The sequence below is a fragment of the Scyliorhinus canicula genome, chromosome 1, assembly GCF_902713615.1.
Source record: "Scyliorhinus canicula chromosome 1, sScyCan1.1, whole genome shotgun sequence".
Classification (NCBI taxonomy): Eukaryota; Metazoa; Chordata; class Chondrichthyes; order Carcharhiniformes; family Scyliorhinidae; genus Scyliorhinus; species Scyliorhinus canicula.
In genome coordinates this window covers 18,362,550-18,382,691 of record NC_052146.1, presented here as the reverse complement: position 1 = coordinate 18,382,691, position 20,142 = coordinate 18,362,550, and the positions used below count along the sequence as shown (strand labels likewise).

The 20,142-nt window shown below is 49.0% G+C and overlaps 1 long non-coding RNA gene across 1 annotated transcript in view; it reads right to left on the bottom strand.

Moving 5' to 3' along the window:
- Positions 1 to 11,585, bottom strand: part of LOC119974973 — a 33,719-nt gene extending 22,134 nt beyond the window's left edge. The window contains exon 1 of the long non-coding RNA XR_005462630.1: positions 11,259 to 11,585. This is a non-coding gene — a long non-coding RNA (uncharacterized LOC119974973). The remainder of the gene's footprint in view (positions 1 to 11,258) is intronic.
- Between the last annotated feature and the right edge of the window lie 8,557 nt (positions 11,586 to 20,142).

The following is a 20,142-nucleotide window of genomic DNA, read 5'->3' as shown; positions in this document are numbered from 1 at the left end:
TGCACTCCCTCATCCCTTTAATCTCCACCAGCAATACAACCCTTTGTGTTAACTGCACTCCTCCAAATCTGACCTCTTATGCACCCCATGCAATTAGAATTGCTGCACTATTGGTGGTTGCGCCTTCAATTATCTGGGTCCCAAGATCCGGCATAGCCCACGCCTCTCCGTCTTGCTTACTTCCTCGAGGCACTCCTTAAAATCTGGTCGCGTGATCTAATATCGCCTCATGTGGGTTTGCTGTCATAGTTGGTTTTAAAATTCTCCAGTGAAGGGCCGAGGGAGATTTCAATACATTAAAGACGCTATATAAATCCAAGTTGTTGTTGGATGGGGAAGGGTGGAAAACCAGAGTAAAACCTGCACCTGGGCCTGATAAAAGGAACTTTTAATTCACCAAGGAGAAATCATGATATAAAGGAGCGGCGATAAAACCTTGGAGTCATTAAAGAAACAATCGAGCATTGTTATTGTGAGGGTATGGAGGAAGAGCAAAGGAGAAGTGTGAATGGAATGTATCCAGTGTATTCTTGCTGATAAAGGACAAGGACCTGGGGAGGCGGTGGTATTGTGGTATTGCCAATCCAGAGACCAGGGTATTGATCCTGGTTTGAAATTTGATTTCAATACAAATCTGGAATTAAAAGCCTAATGGTCTCCAGAAAAACCATTGTCGATTGTCGTAAAAACCCATCTGGTTCACAAATGCCCTTTAGGGAAGGAAATCGGCCGTCCTTGCCTATTCTGGCCTGCACGTAATTCCAGGCCCGTCGGAATGTGGTTGACTTTTAAATGCCCTCTGAAATGGCTGCGGTGTGGCTTACGAGTCCATTACTAGTCAGTTTCAAGGGCAATTAGAAATGGGCAATAACTGCTGGCCCAGCCATTGACGCCACATCCCATTGATGAATTTCAGAAAACTAGAAAGGATGGTTGAGCTTTCTCCAGGCCTAATAATAATAATAATAATCTTTATTAGTGCCACAAGTAGGTTTCCATTAACACGGCAATGAAGTTACTGTGAATAGCCCCTAGTCGCCACATTCCAGTGCCTGTTCGGGTACACAGAGGGAGAATTCTGAATGTCCAAGTTATCGAACAAACACGTCTTTTGGGACTTGTGGGAGGAAACGGGAGCACCCGGAGGAAACCCACGCAGACACGGGGAGAATGTGCAGACTCCGCACAGACAGTGACGCAAGTCAGGAATCGAACCCAGGACCTTGGCCCTGTGAAGCAATAGTGCTAAGCACTGGGCTACATTGCTGGCATGGTCAATGGAAGGGACATGGGCAGGGATGACAAATGAGCAGATTGGCAGATTGCCACTAAGTTTGCATGTTGCCCGCTAAATTAACACTCCGTATGGACACAGCTAAAGGGAACACAATTACCCCTCAAACGGTTGCAGGCAATTCCACGTCACTATGGTGGCAGGTTACTGCTTTCTTTTTGGACGTGCGCTCCCATCCCAGAAGTGAAAGAGTTAAGAATTAGCCAGTCTGTCAGATAACCTGGTGCTCTCTCTCTCGGACATTGCTGGTGTAAAATAACCTCCGCGCTTGCCGCCATTACAACAGTAACTGCACTCTGAAGGTAATTAATCTGTACGAGGCACTTTGAGACATCTTAATGACATGCTAATATAAATGCAAGGTTTTCCTTTCATCCTTCTCGATTTCAATTTAAATGAAACTCATTGTAAATGCTGCCTGACATGTTTGAGCGCTGTGTAGCTCGGTGATGGTTGGCTGCAAACCACACAGGGTAGAAGGCCTCACATGCTCCACTGGTTTTGCTTATTCATTGGGATTTTAATGTCAAAATACGCTGTTGAGAAAAAGAAAATAATGAAATCTGCCTTCCATGATTGGCAGCTGGGCGCAGCACTGAACATTTTCAACAGAATCATCGAGAATATAGGCCAGAAATAGGTAAGTTATCACAGGGCCGAGAGTTTACCATCTGAGCTACCAAGGTTGTACCGTGACAGCTTTTTAAAATCCCATTCAATATATATTCCCTTGATCAGGAACCCCCCACCTATTGGTAAAAGTGGAAGAACTCTCCTCTCTAAATCAATTCTCTTCATTTGTACACCTCAATCACACCACCCCTTTCATCTCCAGAAAATATAATCCGTTGAATACGCCTCTCATCATCGTCAAATCCTCTCATGCCAGTTATCACCCTAATGAATCATTGCTGGTCTAATGCCGGTTGTTTTAACATTCTTTCATGGGAGTCGATTAAGGATAGGGTTTGGTGTCGACCCCTAACTGCCCTGCCCCTGAACGGAGTGGCTTTCTAGTCCATTTCGGAAGGCAATTAAGAGGCAACCACAGGGCAGACACAGATTTTCCTCCCTACAAGCATTAGTGAAGCAGATGTGTTTTTAAATGATAATCAATGATACTTCCATAGACACTATTACTGAGACTGGCTCTCAATTCCAGATCTATTCATTCAGTTAAACTCCATCAGCAGCTGATGTGGGATTTGAACCCTTGTCTCCAGAGCATTAGCCTGGGCCTCAGAACTAGGCCCGTGACATTAGAGCTGTGTCCGAAACACTCCTTATTAAATTATCCTTCCTGATGTGGGGTGCCTAAAACTAGGCTCCATATCTGGAGTCATGGTTCTCTGCTTTATTTGGAGATTGTCCTCATCGGGATTGTCCCAATGCCTTCTTTAACATCAGTGTAAGAGTCACAGAAACCCCACAGAACATTTTCTGGGGTTTCCATAGCTTTCTCAAAGTTATGATGGGGCAGTTGGCGTAAACTCTGTGGAAAGTCACCCTCTTTATGTCTTATGATGTTACCCAACAAGCCTTTTGATTTTTTTTGAGTGTCTCTGAATTGGCTCTTTAATTATTTATGCAATTGGACTCCTACGGCATTTTGGTTCATCAATCTCTCTCTCCCACCAGTCTTTCGCCATTTCGACAGTGCTTCCAGTCTCCACTTTTTCATCCAAAGGTCCACTACATTAAATCGGGGCAGCCAGGAGATTAATCTATGTCCTTTTGCAATTGCCGACTGCTCTTTCGTTTTTACCATCAGCAAACTTGGGTATTTTCCCTTCTGCATGTATTATGTATGTATTATAAAAGATGAGGGCCTCAGCACGGATTCCCTGGACTTCTTCACACTTCTCACCTCCCAACCAGTTTCCTGCTCATCCTCTGAGGTTTCCTGCAATCCCAAGCCCCTCAATTGTGGAGAGTTAACACCCTGTTCAGAATCAAACCAGATGCCTGTCGAAATTCGCATACATGACATCCAGTGATCAATCACCTCAGCGCCTCTGTTCGCGAATCCTGCCAGGTTAGTTGGACGTGACCAACCTTTCACAAAATTGGGCTAACTCTCCCCGTGCGTGATTGCGCCTCTCCGAAAGCTAACCAGATCCCTGATTTCAGACTACAGCAGTGATTTGCAAGTAGTGATGTTAAAGATTTTGCCTTGCAGTTCTCCGGCATTGTCTCTGCCGTGCCACTATGAGTACATCATGTATTATTCACTAGTTTCCAATTTTCTTTTACCTCTGGCTTCAACGAGCTTTGGAAGATTACGACGAATCCACCTCCATTTTCCTCAAAAACATCCGTTAACATCGTTGGATGGAAATCATCTGGGCCTGGGCACTTATCCAGATTAAATCCATTCATTTATTTATTACAATTTAACTGGAATTCCTGCTGGCCTTTTCTTTTCAACAAATCCTCCTGAACCTCTCCCATGTTCTTTTCCACATGAAAACTGAATGAAATATTCAGTTCTTCTGTACAATTGGTATCTCACCGAATGAACCACTCCTTCCTCCCTCCTCACTTGCCTGAGTTTAATAAGATGTGCTTAGAAACATGTGCCCTTCATCCATCTCTACCTTGTCATCCCCCTTACTAATGTTGCCTTTTCCTCCAATTCTGAATTCAATAATCCACGCTGGGGAATGGTTTCAGCAGTTGCCCATTGGCAGTTCGCCTAAGTAACCTTGCTGTCCGATTCCTTGTTGTTTCGTGTTAACATGACTTTATGGGAGGTGGGGGTTGCAGCGAGGAAAGATATGGGGCTGGATTCTCCGTTTCAGCGGCTAAGTGCCCCCGGACCATGTGTGGTCTTTTACGACCAAAGAAATCGGCGTGAAACCCTCAGCGATTACAGGATGGGTGAGGGGCTAGCACCGGCGCCAACAGAAGCGCCCGCCTCCACGCCATAAACAGCCGAAGAATTGTGCCTTCTCCAGCCGGGCCGTGCACGCGCAGGGCTGACGATTTGCACCGGTCACGCCGTACAACCTGGTGTTGACCATGCGTGACGCCAACCCAACATCTGTGATCCGACAGCCCACCCTCTGGCATCCCCCACCAGCCCTTGCAGAAGCCCCTCTGGCCAGCGGCATGGATCCCGGCCAGGTTTGGCGGCGCTGGACGCAGACTGCAGCCTTCAGGCCGGGTTCCGGCATGGTTGGGACCACACGTGTCTCGCGCCGTCAGTAACACAGCCCATCAGGGATGGAGCATTGCGGAATGGGCCGACCAATGACGCGCCAACACCTTTGAAACGGTGCGCAGCACCGTCACGATGAGGCCAGATTGGAGGGGGCGGAGCATGGCGGACCGGACTCAAACCGGTGCTGGCCTTGATTCCGGCGCGAAAATCCATTCTCCGCCTGATCGCCGAACACGATTCTGACGTTGGGCTACGGAGAATCCAGCTCGGGGGTTGTTGCAGTGGAGCTGGAGCCCAGCTGGCTACCGTGTGTACACACAGGGGACACTGAGCTTTATCCCCTTTCGTTAGTACAGAGGCACAGAGCTGCTCCAAATGCCACTCGAGCCCCAATAACACAGCATACACCAGGCACAGAACCTGCCACCTGCCCATATGGCCGAGTACTGGAGCATATGGTGCATTGACAAACCAAGCTGCAAGGGATACATCTGTAACTGACAAAGCTCAGTCCAGCAGCCTGGCTGGGAAAAGGATTGGACACATTCGACTGAGCCAGGCACGTTAAAATGACAATCTTGGAGCTCAGGCATCACTTTGGCAACAAACCGTTGATTGGCTGAGGTAGCAGGCATTGTGCCTTCTCCAGCAAATCAATCTTTTCCTATTGTCAGTGGAAATCAGCAAGGGAGAGGGGGAGAATAATATTTCTGAATAGTCCAGATTAGTGGAAATGACAGTAAATAGGGGAACATGGGAACACAAGCAGTGCATCAGCCCCGTGGCCTTGCTCCGCCATTCAATGATGCCGTGGCTGATCTGCACTTCGACTCCATTTGTCCGACTTTGTTCCATAATCCCCTCGACACCTTTACTGAAGAAAAATCTAATCAGTCTCTGTATTGACAATTCCAATCATCCAAGGATTCACAATCTTTTGAGGCACGATTTTTACCACCCTCAGATTGAAAGAGTGCTTCTTTATTTCACTCCCGAATGGTCCAGCTCCAATTTTAAGCTTCTGGCCGCTCGGTTTGAACAGCCCCACCAAGGGAACTAGTTTCTCCTCTACTTAACCTCATCAAATCCTTTCAATACTTCAAACACCTGGATCAGATCACGTATCCCCCAATCTTCAATACTCAGGGGAATGCGAACCTAACTCATGCAATGATTGCCTCATCATTTAACTATCTTTCCTCATTATTTATCAAAGCCCCACTTTAAGGTTCACCAAAATTCACACCAGTTTCCTTCACAGCGGGAGAAACAATTATTTGGTTTAATTTTGCACCACACCGCCCACCATGTCAAGCTACTGGGTAAACGGCACAAGTCAGGCTCAGAGCAGCAAAAACCTGTGTAACGTCACAGCCAGGTGAATGTTTCAATGGCTGACTGCAGGTTGGCTGCTTTGAACAGGTGAGCTAAGTTAGGGTAAATAGCCTTCCTCACCTGGATTTACCTTGAACCCAAGCCCTGCAATTCCCTCCACTTCCTTCTACCATCTCCTATAAGTGGCTTGGTGCAAATTTATTATATGGGCAGAACAAGTGGTTAGCACTGTGGCTTCACAGCGCCAGGGTCCCAGGTTCATTTCCCTGCTGGGTCACTGTCTGTGCGGATGTCTGCACGTTCTCCCCGTGTCTGCGTGGGTTTCCTCCGGGTGCTCCGCTTTCCTCCCACAGTCCAAAGATGTGCAGGTTAGGTGGATTGGCCATGCTAAATTGCCCGTAGTGTCCAAAACAAAAAGGTTAGGACGGGTTACTGGGTTTCGGGGATAGGGTAGAAGTGAGGGCTTAAGTGGGTCGGTGCAGACTTGATGGGCCGAATGGCCTCCTTCTGCACTGTATGTTCTATGTTCTATTTGCAAACGTTGATGTGAAGTGCCGTGGAATGTTTAACTGTGCCAAAACTAGCTATATAAATGCAACATTCAAAAAATATATATTATTCGAGGCATTTTCAATTATTTACAAACTAAACACAGCACCAACAACTGTCACTCCCAAATCAAACTCTAAATACAAAAAACCCTCATATTCCAACCCACATCCCCTTCCCCTTTTTCTAATTATAATACTCAAAGAAAAAAAATCCACCCACCCCCTCTGTAGCAACGCCGCCCCCCCCCCCCCCCCCCCCGCCCCACCACCCGCACCCCTCTCACCCCGCTGATGTTTATCGCTCCTTAAAGAAATAAATGCAATTTGTTGTTGTGATCCCACACCAAGGTGGTCAAGCTGGTGCAACCAGCGGGCATGGAGAAGTACTTCTCCGTGAAGACTCCGCCAGCGCCAGCAGACAGAAGCAGCCACGGCAGGCCATGCACTTGCTCTGCTTTTCCAATCTCCGGCCAATGTGAACTCTTCCCAGAAAACGTCGGGAAGATTTGTAGCTGAAAATAAAAACGGCAAACTTTAAATAATGGTCCATGTTCAGTATCCGGGCTGCTACACAGTCCTCTGAAAGGTGTCACCCGGGTCGATGGGTGTGTGAAGGGGATGGGTGTGTGAAGGGGCACAAACTTCCGAAAAATGGTCTTCCCGCTGCCTATTCCAGCAGTTAGAGGAGGAGAAGCACTCTGCTACTTATACCCATGTGGACGTTCTTTGCATATTAAACCAAGAGGACGTCTTGTAGCGCAGTGGGTTGCAGCGTCTCTGAGCCAGAAACTCCGGGTTCAAGTCCCACCCCAGGGCTGGATGGCCACGGAAGGCAGGTTCATAACGCAGTCAAACAGGTTGAGTGTCAACCGACAAATCCTTCCAACACGCCAATGGCTGGCGGTAGGAGCGGGAGAGACTCCTGGCTAGCCACACCTGATGTGCAGTGGCGGCCCTCAAGCTACAAGCCCCTGGCAACAGACTGGCAATCTCTTGCAGGAATTACTAGCTATGGAAATGGATGAGAGTCTGCCTTAATGCACCACTTGATGCAGGACGGTGCATTGCGGCTCGGTCGCACAAATTGAACAAAGTGGCAGTTTGAACATGGAAGGCTTCACAATCCTTCCTTCACTGTTCATCGCAGCACATTTTCCAGCAGCTATAGCATTCAGGACTAGGAACTAGTGTCAAGTATCTTTCCCTCACTGGAACATGGAGACCAAATAGCGGTGACACTCATTCTCTGCCTATCATGGGCGGCATGGTAGCACAGTGGTTAGCACAGTAGCTACACGGCTCCAGGATCCCAGGTTCAATTCCCGGCTTGGGTTACTGTCTGCACGTCCTCCCCCTGTGTGCGTGGGTTTCCTCCGGGTGCTCCGGTTTCCTCCCACAGTCCAAAGATGCGCAGGTTAGGTGGACTGGCCATGCTAAATTGCCCTTAGTGTCCAAAAAGCTGAGGTGGGGTTACTGGGTTACGGGGATGGGGGGTGGAGGTGTGGGCTTGGGTAGGGTGTTCTTTCCAAGGGCCGGTGCAGCCTCGATGGGCCAAATGGCCTTCTTCCGCACTGTAAATTCTATGATTCTGTCGTTCCACCTGAGATCAACTAATTCAGCACAGGCCATGAAGTGAGCCTCGCATATTCCCAGGGTGAATGCTCCACATTGGAATGAATGAATGATGAATATATTCAATTAAGCCATTTAGGAGCTCTATTTTTGCCCTATGTTTTACTCTACTGAGAGTGGAGGTGTGCGACACACTCCAGGACTCTGCCTGTGCTACTCTTGGAACAGCTAGGAGCAGTGAGCGCAGGGGGGGGGGGGGGGGGGGAAACCTAGTGACTTGTCAACATTTTCCTGCCAGGAAATACGCAGCCATCAGGCTCTCTGTGGTGGAATGGTGCATCGGAATCTCAAGGTCAGCAATCACAGTTGCAAATCCATAGGTTTTGGAATTTTCTCCCCCAGTGAGCACTGGAGGCTGGGTCGTTAGATATATTCAAGGATGAGTTAGACAGGTTTCCGATCGACAAGGGAGTCGAGGGTTATGGGGAAAGCGAGGAAGGGGGGGTCAAGGCCAAAACCAAATCAGTCATGATCTTATTGAATGGCGGAGCAGGCTTGATGGGCTGAATGGCAGTTCCTATTTCTTATGTTCTCATGTCCAGTGGGTCACACAAGAATTAGGAGCAGCACTAAGCCATTTGGTCACTCAAGCCCATTCAGCCCATTCCATAAGATCATGGCTGATCTGATCGTTGTTTTTATTTCATGTCCCAGACTGCGCATAGTGCCCCCCCCCCCCCCCCCCCCCCCCCAAAGAAAATAACCCTCAACTCCTTGTCAATTAAAAGTCACCATTCCCATGGAGTGGTGTGTCAACCAATGGCACAGGTGGGATGCCAAAGCCAAGGTCTAGTGCGTGGACACATTCACGGCACTGCGTGTTGGTTTAGTCTCTTGGTATAGCATGTGGCATCGATACAGCCAACCCAAGGTACTGGTGCACACAAGCATATAGCATACTGGTTGACACAATGGCACAGCATTGTGGACCTTGCTGGGCATAGCGCAGCATATTAGCTGACCCAAAGCATTTTGACTTGAGATTTAAACGAGAGAAAAAGGGTTCTGTCTTCTGTTTTACACTGTTCTCTAAAAATATGTCATCCTTTATGCGCCCTGTGTGAAGATAGGGCTGTCTGCAATGCAGTTTTTGCAGGCGTTCTGCTGTCTGCTGATTGAAAACCCTTGGGGAATGAGGGGATGTGGATTAGGGAAACTCACTTCTTTTTGCAGGGGACCAGCAGATTACGAACGAGTACAGAGGAAGCTGCGGCTGGAACGCGATGTCTTTTCAAATCGTGGGGAGTTGGCAGCTCAAGATTAAGAAATCAGCACACATTCATGAGATGTGCACAAGAATTTCCCTTTGCAGGGTGCACCTTACTCTCTAAAGTGGCACATTAACCAGAAGAACATGATTTGCATATATTTTTAGCGTGAATTGTTCAGCATTCATAGAAACAGGACGCCTGCACAATAATGGTGCAAATTCACATTATTTATACAACAGCAGTGCAGATGCGATGTGTTTACCCAACAGCTTACAGCCATATCATTTGCCTAATGATAGTTGCATATTCTGCTCTTCCAAATGTCACTCCACTTTATCTCCTCCTCTTCACTCCCAGCACAATCCTCAGGGCTCCAACTCAAACGCTCTCCCCCAACCCCTCTCTCCTGCTACAATTTCCTCTCTCTCCAAGAACATTAAGGGAAACCTATCACTCGAGTGTAAAAAAAGTATAAAGTTGCCATGGTCCCAGATGACAACAGGCTGCTTTCCCCTTTGAGGTGCTCTCTCGGAAGTACACTATCAGACACTTCCCAGAGTGTGTTTCTCTCAGAGACCACTCGCCGTCCATTCCCTACTCGTGCGAGATATCTTGGGTGCATTTTGCTTCAGCAAGAAATGTACTTTTTAAAAAAATAAAGATTGCAATAAGGCACAGAAACATCTGATTTGGGAATTCCTACCGTGGCATGTTATTAGCTTAACCTATTTTCACAGAAATCAAATAGCCTGTGCCCGATTGAGAAGGAAGGTTAACATTTAAGAGTGCCTATTCAACTTTCTGTCTCATTCCCCCCCCCCCCCCCCCCCCCTCCTGTACATTTCATGCACATTGTCACCCTGAGAGGCCGGACAAAAATAAATGTTGGGCAAATTCGACGAAAAGATGCTGCAAAGAAATAAAAATCCCTTTGAACGTCCAATTACTTGGGACAAAGCTTCCACAAAAAAAAATCTGAAGTTGAATCCAACCAGTGTCACACCAAGAAAGAAGTGTTCATGTATCACAGGGATCCATGGATATACTACGGTTAAAAAAACTAGATTTTAAAAAAGGGCACAGCCCTGATCAACTGACAAGGCTGAGTCCTTCTCCGCATCGCTCCAAATCTTCAGCCAAATCAAGAAAAAAAATACCAGCAACCCAGTGGGACATCCCCATCACCAGCCCTGTTCTCTGGCCACCCTGCACATTACCAGCCTACTCAGTGGACACAACACATGTCAAATGACTATATGCCTTTTGGGAACGTTTTGAAAAGGAGAAGGAATTGCCTCCCCCTCCCTCCCCAGGTCACTGTGTATTTTCCCTCCTCCTCCCTATTCATTAGGACCGAAGAAGCAGCGCTGGCGACAAGAGGGAAACAATGGACCATTCGGTGTATTTAACCAGCAGAGTTCCCAGAATCTCCCCTCCCAAATGCCATCCTGGCACATTTATTTTTTGAAAGTTATCTGCAAAATAAAACCCAAATGCATTTTCCTCTTTCCCACCCACCCACCCCCTTCCTGCTTTTTTTCTCTCCAACGTTTAGGCGTGAACCCATGTTTGTTTCTAACGCCACCGTGCAGGATGAGGATGACAGATTGTGGGGAATGATTTGCAATCTGCCTTGTAATTCGGTACATCGCGCCCTGCCCGTTCACGTGGCTGTGCTAGCTGCAATCTCCAGCCATGGTAAAAAATTAATGCCTCTCCTCCGCATTGCTCACAGCCTCTCTCTCTCTCTCTGTGAGTGTGTATAATAATACCCTTGCACCGACTGCCCGGACAAGATCTCTTATTTTGGGGGATAAATGTTGAGCCGACAGTTTTATTTTTAATGCAATGGCCAACACACCTTTTCAATGAAGCACAACCCACACCCAGGTAGCAGAACCTGACACATTTACTGTGTGTCTGCAGCAACCATCTAAAATAAACCCTTCACCCCACCCCCCTCAAAAAACGCACACACTAATCTCTCAAACATCCCGGCCTCTTCGCTCTTCCACCTGAGGTACAATTTTTTTTTTGTTTGAAGTCCAGGACGAGAGAGAATTGTGTCTTACCTGAGGCAGCTTCTGCGGTTCGCCTCCAGGCTGGGGTTTCCTGGAGATTTTTCTTTTTTCTTCCCCCTCTCTCTCCTCTCGGTGAGGACGGACAGCTCGGAGGGCATTTCCATACTCCAAATTCTCCTCATGAGGGAAGGGTCTCTCCTCTTCTCCCTCTGCAGGAGCCCCGCCACTGGAGGTGGAGGAGGAAGATGTGCCGCCCGAGATAAAATGGGAGCTGCTTGCTGAAGGCACTCTTGACTGGGAGATGGGAAGGGCTGGGAGGGTGGTCCATCCTGACAGGATGGGAGTGTCCTGACTTGACGGAGGAGAGGAGAGGGAGGAGGGGGGGGGGGGGGAATAATTGTGCTGCATCTTTGACAGCTCCCTCTCTTCCCCCTCCCTTCACAGAGAGTGTGCACACACACACACACACACTCACACAAAAGAAGACCTGCTTTGAGCTATGTCTGTGCGTCAAGGAGCAGGGCGGACCCTGCATGGAGGGGAGGGGAAGGGGGGGGGGGGGGGTGTGTGAAAGAAATGAGAAGGGTTGGGTTGGTGTGTCGGGGGGGGGGGGGGAGACCTCCGTAATTAGTGTCACGGTGAATGAAGAGAGCAGGCTGCAAAACACTGAATAATGAATCCATCTGTGCTTGTCTTTCTCGAAGGACTGTTCAGACTGGCAGCTGCTGACTAATTCTGCAACCACTTGCTCCCATTGTTTGCTTACTGCTGCCCTCCCCCCCACCCCAACACCGTCCTCTCTACCTCTGCCAGCTGTGTAACCTTGGCAACAGGCTCCCATTCCAACCTGGGGGCCAAGGGAAGGTAACCATTGATGGTGGGCAAGGGACACGCACCTCATAGATCACCGCCCTTTGTCCCCAGAGCCCCTCTCCGTGTCTCATTCTCTCTATCTCCGTAACCTCCTCCAGCTGCCATCCTCCCCCTCCTCCCCCCCCCCCCTCTCCCCAACCCATGCCCATTTGCAACCCTCCCCTTTGGGTCGCAGAGTTATGACGGAACATGAGGAGGCTATTTGGTCCATTCAGTCCTCTAGTGCAACCCAGTCAGTCCCATTCCTCTACTCCAATCCTGCAACCTGCCCACTTCTCTCATGTGCCTATCCGATCGCCTCACCTCCGTTTCTAACACCCTGGTGGGCTACTTTCCGCCACCGTGCTTCAGTTGGCAGAGCTTCCGGGTGTCACCCAACCTGAGATTTGCCCTCGGGCCACTGCTCTAACTTGACAGTGCAAGATATTCTGTGCATTGCTGCTCAGTTGATTTCTGGAGTTGGCAAAGAAGCCAACGGGGAGAGGGTGGGATTTGACTGTTTCACTTTTAAAAACAAAAAAATGATTGACTAAGATTTGCAAGAGGTCAGTACTTCCAAAAATAAATGCAAAAAAGGCAACAGTTACTGGTCCCAGAAGAAAATAACCCTTTGATTCAATGGGCTGGCACTTAATAAAGTGTCTCTGAAAGGTCGCAACATGGACCTTCGTAAGTGGGGTAAAGTGCTGGAGATAAAATGCTAAATGAAAATCCATCCTTTTTTAAAGTCAATCACGAGATATGGTCATTACGGGAAAGAGGATGAATCGCCCTCTTGAGTACAACTGAGTGGCTTGTAAGGCCATTTCAGAGGGCAGTTGAGTGTCAGTCTAATTTTTATGGGTCTGGAGTCACATGCAGACCAGAGTAAGTAAGGAAAGCAGATTTCCTTCACGTTAATGAATCAAAACAGGTTTCCCCCCCATCCAGTACTTCATTGTCACCATTACTGATGCAAAACATTTTAGTTGAGATTTTATTTAAGCAATCGCATTCCTCCACTGCCATGGTGGGACTTGAACTCAATCTCCAGATCACCTTCTGGATTACTGGTCCAGTAACATAACCACCCTAAACAAAAAATCGCATTGCTGATACTGAATGCAGGCACCCACTGAGGAAACCTCACTTGAAAAATCAGGGTTCCAAACCTGAGGTGCAGAGATCAATTTATGGATGCTCATTCCAAGTTAAAACCAGTCTCATTAGTTATCAAGGGTACTTACTGGAGGAAATTAGATGATATTCTGGTTATCTTCTATTTTGAAAGATGAGTGATGATGGATTTAAGTCTTTTAATAAAGAATCCAAGGACACGGTGGAGGGGGGGGCAGATATATCATGGTGAGCGAGAAGTTGGATGTTGGAAGTTGGATGGGATGCCGGTGGTGCTGGTGAACAGTTATGCACCGAACTGGGATGATGTAGAGTTTATGAGGCAGGTATTGGGGAAGATCCCCGACCTGGACTCGCATCGGCTGGACGGGCCGAGTTCGAGGACAGGGAGGGTGCCAACGGCTGTGATGGAACTCAAGGGGTTTGTGGAACAGATGGGAGGTGTGGATCCGTGGAGGTTTGGTCGGCCGAGAATGAAGGAGTTTTCTTTTTCTTCCCATGTACAGAAAGTATACTCCCGGATTGACTTTTTCGTCATGGATAGGACTTTGCTGGCAGGGGTGGTGGATGTCGAGTACTCGGCGATAGTAGTGCCAGATCATGCCCCACACTGGGTAGATTTATGGGTGAGCAAGGAGAGGACCAGCGCCCGCACTGGAGGTTAGATGTAGGACTATTCGCGGAGGAGGAGGTGTGTATGCGGGTGAGGGAGGCTATTCGGAGATATGTGGAGATAAACGATACGGGGGAGGTTTCGGCAGCTACAGTACGGGAGGCGTTGAAGGCAATGGTGCGAGGGAGTTTATCTCGATACAGGCACACAGGGAGAAGGTAGAGTGGGCAGAAAAGGATAGATTAGTGAAGGCAATTCTCCAGTTAGACAGGAAGTACTCGGAAGCCCCGGAGGCAGGGATGTTGGAGGAATGGTAGAAGCTGCAGATGGAGTTTGGGCTGTTATCTACAGGGATGGCAGTGGGGCAGTTGAGAAAGGTGAGAGGGGCGGTGTAAGAACACGAGGAGAAGGCTGGTAGGATGTTAGCTCACCAGCTAAGGAAACTGGAGGTGGCTAGGGAGATAGGGAAAATGAAGGATAGAGGGGGGAACTGGGTGTTTAGGGACTTTTATAGTAGGCTGTGTGAATCGGAACCCCAGCCTGGGTGGAGGGGTGAGGAGGTTTTTGGAGGGGCTGGAATTTCCGAAGGTGGAAGAAGAGCTGGTGGAGGATCTGTGGTGAATGTAACTTAGTAATTCACACTGTATTTACCAATACCATTGTAAGCGCAGTAGTGTCATCCGACCACTAGGGGGAGTAGCTCTGGGAATGCTCAGGAGTTTGTACAGGGCTCCACCCTTGGCTCTGCCCACAACTCCTCCCCCTAGACTGCTGTATAAATAACCGTGTCCAGAGCCAGCCTGCAGTTCATCGAGAGTTCAACAGGTAACAGGTAACTCTGTAGTAAGTAGATTAAAACCACTATTCATATCTTAAAGCACGTGTCTCATGAATTGATGGTTCCATCAGGACCTAGGGGCCCTGATTGGTATGTTTGAAGTGGGGGTGGGGCTGGAGGCTATGCAGTCGGGCAAGGTCCCGGGGCTGGACGGGTACCCGGTGGAGTTTTATAAGTTGTCAGGAGTACTGGGGCCCTTGCTGGTGAGGGCGTTTAATGAGGTTTGGGAGCGAGGGGTACTCCCCCCAACAATATCACAAGCCTCGATCTCTCTCATCCCGAAGCGGGATAAGGACCCTGGAACAATGCGGGTCATACAGGCCAATCTCCCTTCTAAATATGGACGCCAAGTTGCTGACCAAGATCCTTGCCTCGAGAATAGCGGATTGTGCTGGGGTGATAGGGGAGGACCAGATGGGGATTGTTAACGGCGAACATTAGAAGGCTGCTAAATGTGATTTTGATGCCCTACGTGGGAAAGAAGGTGGAGGTGGTGGTTGCAATGGATGCGGAGAAGACCTTTGATCGCCTGGAGTGGGAGTACCTGTGGGAGGTCCCGGAGTGTTTTGGGTTTGGGCAGGGTTTTGTGGACTGAGTCCGGCTTGCTGTACCAGGCACCGAAGGCAAGCGTGCGGACGAATCGAGTGAGCTCGGATTATTTTAGGCTTCACCGGGGAATGAGGCAGGGATGTCCACTCTCTTCCACTGTTGCTTTGCTTTGGCTATAGAGCCACCGGTGATGGCACTGAGAGCGTCAAAGGATTGGCAGGGGATAGGGCGGGGGGGGGGGGGGGGGGGGGGGGGGGGCACAGGGTCTCGTTATATGCGGATGACCTACTTTTGTATATTTCTGACCCGCTGGGGGTGGGGGGTTTGGAGAGGTAATGGGGATCCTAGAGGAATTCGGCCAGTTTTCGGGGTACAAATTAAATATGGGCAAAAGCGAGGTCTATGCGATTCAGGCGAGGGGACAGGAGAGGAGATTGGGGTGGGGGGGGTGCTGTTCAAGGTGGTGGGAGGGAGTTTTCGGTATTTGGGTATCCAGGTGGCGCGGGAGTGGGAGCAGCTGCACAAGCTGAATTTGGCTCGGTTGGTGGAGCAGATGAAGGAGGGCTTTAGAAGGTGGGACATGCTCCCGTTGTCACTGGCGGGGAGGGTGCAGACAGCAAAGATGACGGTTCTCTTGAGGTTTTAGTTTGTATTTCAGTGCCTGCCTATTTTTATCCTGAAGGCTCTTTTTAAGAGGATGAACACTGTGATCGTTGGGTTCATATGGGCAGGTAAAAGCCCGCGGGTAAGGTGCTGCTGGAGCAGGGTCAAGAGGGGGGTTTGGCTTTACCGAATTTCAGGGATTACTATTGGGCGGCAAACATAACAATGATCAGGAAGTGGGGGAGGGGTCGGTGTGGGAGCACGTGGAGGCGGCATCATGTGGGGCACAAGTTTTGGGGCACTGGTAACGGCACCTCTGCCATTCTCGCTGGCTCGGTACTCCACAAGCCAGGTGGTAGTAGCGGCTTTGAGGGTGTGGCGGAAGCACTTGGGAGTGGAGGCAGCGTTGGTATGGGCTCCAATTTGAGTCAACCACCGGTTTGTGATGGGGTAGGGGTGCGGGCGCTAGATGGGAGGTTTCAGAGGTGGCAGCAAGCTGGGTTTGAAAGGTTAGGCGACCTGCTTATTGACGGCAGCTTTCCGTGTTTGGACGACTAGGAGGAGGAGTTTGAACTGCCAGGTGGGAATGGTTTCCGCGACCTGCAGGTGAGGGACTTTGTACGGAGGCAGGTCTCGACCTTTCCACTCCTACCGCCCCAGGGGATACAGGACAAGGTAGTGTCAAAAATGGGAGTGGGGGAGAGGAAGGTCTCGGAAATTTATAAAGAACTCATGGAATGAGAGGGAACCCTGATAGGGGAGATAAAGCGAAAATGGGAAGAAGAGGTGGCCAAAGAGTTAGACGCGGGATTATGGGAGGATGCCTTGGTAGGGTTAACGCATCCTCGTCATGTGCCAGGCTTAACCTGATACAATTCAAGGTGGACAACACAGGGCAGCATATGACTGTGGCCTGGATGAGTAGGTTCTTTGAAGGGATGGAGGACAGGTGTGGGTGGTGAGCGGGAGGGCCCGCGAATCATGTCTACATGTTTTGGGCATGTCCGATGCTTAGGGGATTCTGGCAAGGATTTGCCGATGTCATGTCCACGGTATTAAAGGTACGGGTGGTTCCGAGTCTAGAGGTGGCGATTTGTGGTGTGTCGGAAGACTCGGGAGTCCAGGGAGCGAGAGAGGCTGATGTTTTGGCCTTTGTCGGTAGCCCGGAGACGGATCTTATTGGCGTGGAGAGACCCGGAGGCGCCGAATCTGGGGCTATGGGTTAGTGACACGGCCTGGTTTCTCAGGCTTGAGAAGATCAAGTTCGGCCTGAGAGGATCGCGCTAAGGTTCGCCCGGAGGTGGCAGCCATCTATCAACTTCTTTGGGGAAAATTAAGCTGTCAGCAGATACAAAAAGGGGGGAGGGGGGTGTAAGTGAGGGAGGGAGGTCGGAGAGGGGTTGGTTGAGGGGGGATTAGTTAGTGGGGGAGGGGGTCTGGGGAACTGTGTATGTAAGTCACGTTGGCTGGGCGTGGTTCTTGGTTGGGTGGATGTTATTTACTTTGTTCTTTTCCTCGCAAAAATTGTTGTTAAAAATTTATAAATGCCTTAATAAAAATATTTCAAAAAAAGTAAAGGATCCAAGGCCATTTTGCATGATGCAAATGTGGCGACTAGGGGCTTTTCACAGTAACTTCAATGAAGCCTACTCGTGACAATAAGCGATTTTCATTTTTCATTTTTTTTTTTCCCAATTAGGGGGCAATTTAGCATGGCCAATCTTCTTCCCTTGCACATCTTTGAGTTTGTGGGGGTGAGACCCACGCAGACACGGAGAGAATGTGCAAACTATATACCATTCCTTTAAAACCCCTCTCTGTTCTATTACCTGTCCGCTGTGAGCCAGAGCCTGCAGGAAGCAGGGTGACAATCTGACGGAGAGAGCGTCTCACAACAGGACTCCTTTCTGAAAGGACAGTCTTGCCATCCTTTTAAAAAGGTGGAGCCTAATCAGAGGTTTTGAATTGTGAAGAAACACTGGTGCAACTTTGGCTTGAGAAGGTTACGGGTGTGACGGGACTTTGGAGAGGCAAGTGGGAGGCAAGATGGAAAAAGCAAATCCGGAACGCTGCTTCAAACTCAACTTGTTCCGCAGTAGAGGAAGGCAAATACTGCGCTGACATTGTACAGCTTTTCCTCACAGAAACAGCAATCAACACATGGAGTTCAGATCCAGGAAGGTTCATGGAGGCAAAAGCCCTAGGATCATTTAAGAAGCAGATTGTTATGAAAGGGTACTGTAGATCACCTGCAAAACAACAGCGACAGTATTTCAAAAATATATTTGTTTGAAGCACTTTCGTACTTTGCTCAGAGACCTAATAAAGTGAAATATAAATGCAATCCTTGGCTTAGCTTTTTTCTGGATGGCTGAGCTGAATTGTTTCAAATAGCCCTTCCTATAATTGCCTTGTGAGCCATCAACGCCTTGCATAAAGACAAAGAACAAAGAGCAAAGAAAAGTACAGCACAGGAACAGGCCCTTCGGCCCTCCAAGCCTGTGCCGATCATGATGCCCTAACGAAAAACAAAACCTTCTGCCCTTACTCGGTCCGTGTCCCTCTATTTCCTCCCTATTCGTATACACATCCAGATGTCTATTGAATGTTGCTAATGTGCCTGCTTCCACCACATCCTCTGGCAGTGCGTTCCAGGCACCCACCACTCTCTGTGTGAAACACTTACCCCGCACATCTCCCTTAAACTTTCCCCCTCTCACCTTGAACCTGTGTCCCCTTGTAATTGACACTTCCACCCTTGGAAAAAGCCTCTGACTATCCACCCTGTCTATGCCTCTCATAATTTTGTTGACCTCTATCAGATCTCCCCCTCAGCCTCCGTCTTTCCAGTGAAAACAATCCTAGTTTATTCAACCTCCCCTCATAGCCAACACCCTCGAGACCAGGCAACATCCTGGTGAAATTTCTTTGCACTCTCTCCACAGCTTCCACGTCCTTCTGATAATGTGGTGACCAGAACTGCACGCAATACTCCAAATGCGGCCTAACCAAGGGTTCAGATAGCTGCAACGTGATTTCCCAATTCCTGCACTCAATACAGACTGTGAACTTCTAAAAAAAAAACAAGGGCAGCATGGTAGCATGGTGGTTAGCATAAATGCTTCACAGCTCCAGGGTCCCAGGTTCGATTCCCGGCTGGGTCACTGTCTGTGTGGAGTCTGCATGTCCTCCCCGTGTGTGCGTGGGTTTCCTCCGGGTGCTCCGGTTTCCTCCCACAGTCCAAAGATGTGCGGGTTAGGTGGATTGGCCATGCTAAATTGCCCGTAGTGTCCTAAAATGTTGGGAGTTGTTGGGTTACGGGTATAGGGTGGATACGTGGGTTTGAGTAGGGTGATCATGGCTCGGCACAACATCGAGGGCCGAAGGGCCTGTTCTGTGCTGTACTGTTCTATGTTCTATGTTCTAACTCTCCCATGAGAACAGCTAAAGTAACCTCACTTGCAACTTTTGAAAAGGGAATTGGATCTACGATTGGAAAGGGAAAAAGATTGTTAGGAAAGAGCAGGGTAATGACACTGAGCAAGGTAGATCATTCAGAGAGGCAAAGGGCCTTCTATACATAGAATAGAATTTACACTGCTGAAGGAGGCCATTCGGCCCATCGAGCCTGCACCGGCTCTTGGAAAGAGCACCCTACCCAAGGTCAACACCTCCACCCTATCCACATAACCCAGTAACCCCACCCAACACTAAGGGCAATTTTTGGACACTAAGGGCAATTTATCATGGCCAATCCACCTAACCTGCACATCTTTGGACTGTGGGAGGAAACTGGAGCACCCGGAGGAAACCCACGCACACATGGGGAGGATGTGCAGACTCCGCACAGACAGTGACCCAGCGGGGAATCGAACCGGGGACTCTGGAGCTGTGAAGCAATTGTGCTATCCACAATGCTACCGTGCTGCGCCGTGCTGCATTATAAGAATCTATGACTCAATTAAAAGTGCCTCGTCGCCAAAGTTCCCTTGAAAATGATAAAACATGGGCAGCACGGTGGCGCAGTGGGTTAGCCCTGTAGCCTCACGGCGCCGAGGCCCCAGGTTCGATCCCGGCTCTGGGTCACTGTCTGTGTGGAGTTTGCACATTCTCCCCATGTTTGCGTGGGATTTGCCCCCAGAACCCGAGAATGTGCAGGCTAGGTGGATTGGCCATGCTAAATTGCCCCTTAATTGGAAAAGATGAATTGGGTACTCTAAATTTAAACAAAAAAAGAAAATGATAAAACATTACAGATAATCATTGCAGACCAAGTAGTCATATGGGAACACGGTGCGGCGGCTATATAGGCGGTCATGTGGCGGGAGCACTGGAGTCATCCC